This window comes from Otolemur garnettii, unplaced genomic scaffold (assembly GCF_000181295.1).
Source record: "Otolemur garnettii isolate 467f Iridium unplaced genomic scaffold, OtoGar3 scaffold00112, whole genome shotgun sequence".
Classification (NCBI taxonomy): Eukaryota; Metazoa; Chordata; class Mammalia; order Primates; family Galagidae; genus Otolemur; species Otolemur garnettii.
The window spans coordinates 1,465,446-1,466,588 of record NW_003852507.1 but is presented as its reverse complement, the minus strand read 5'-3'; the positions used below and the strand labels follow the sequence as shown (position 1 = coordinate 1,466,588).

At 43.3% G+C, this 1,143-nt stretch overlaps 1 protein-coding gene across 2 annotated transcripts in view; it reads right to left on the bottom strand.

The window, feature by feature from the left end:
• Positions 1 to 1,143, bottom strand: part of FAM222B (family with sequence similarity 222 member B) — an 81,387-nt gene that overhangs the window by 16,892 nt on the left and 63,352 nt on the right. The gene's annotated exons all lie outside the window — the stretch shown is intronic.

Genomic DNA, 1,143 nt, shown 5'->3' with positions numbered 1-1,143 from the left:
GAGGTTGCTGTGAGCTGTGATGCTACGGCACTCTACCCAGGGGAACAGCTTGAGGCTCCGTCTCAAAAAAAAAAAAAAAAAGCAAATTCTAGGGTAGGCAAGGTGCAGTGGCTCACACCTGTATTCCTAGGACACTGGGAAGCCAAGGTAGGTGGATTGCCTGAGCTCAGGAGGGAAACCAGCCTAAGCAAGAGTGAAACCCCACCTCTAAAAAGGATAGCTGGGTGTGGTGGGTGCCTGTAGTCCTAGCTACTTGGGAGGTCAAGGCAAGAGGATCTCTTGAGCCCAAGAGATTGAGGTTGCTGTAAGCTATGATGCCATAGCACTCTACCAAGGGTAACAAAATGAAACTCTTTCTCTAAAAAACAAAACAAAACAAAACAAAAAAACAGCAAATTCTGTTTGTAAATTTCTGGGGATTAACTTTTCTTATTGCCTATCATACAGTTAGACCTGTTGGATACAGAAAAGAAAAAACAAAATGCATTGCTCCCAGAGTAAAGCAAGGAGGTAAAAGAGGATCGTCATCAGTCACAGCAACCTCAAACTCAGATTCAGCAGACCTCTTTGCACAGGCAATCCTGACATTATGTCCAGATGTCAAGATGCCATGGGTTTTATAAGTGATATATACCAACAAAGACATACACAGCCCAAGCAAGCAGACATTGATTTGGTCTTCCGGAGCAAAAGAAGTTCTATCAACAATGCAAATTCCTTGTGCACCAGGAATGAGCTTCTCTCAAATAAGTAGAATGGAGTAATAAAATACATGAACTTCCTTTCCCATACTGCAAAACCCAGAAATAAAGCTGGCAAATGATGGTTTTAGATCACAACAAAAAAGTACTGGGAGGGAAGCTCAACTATTAAGCAAATACCACAAAAACCTCTTTATTTCCCTAAGAGGGCTCTCAGGTGTATGAAACTACCCTATCATGATGAATATCAGAGAGCTTCAGCTTGCAACCAGGTTACTAAAAAGATACTTTATAAGAAAGGATACTTAACCTGTGTCTAAGATAGCAGCTGCAGTTAAGAATTAAAGATTGGTGGCTCGGCGCCTATAGCTCAACCGGCTAAGGCGCCAGCCACGTACACCTAAGGTGGCGGGTTCGAATCCCCAGCCCGGACCCGCCAAAC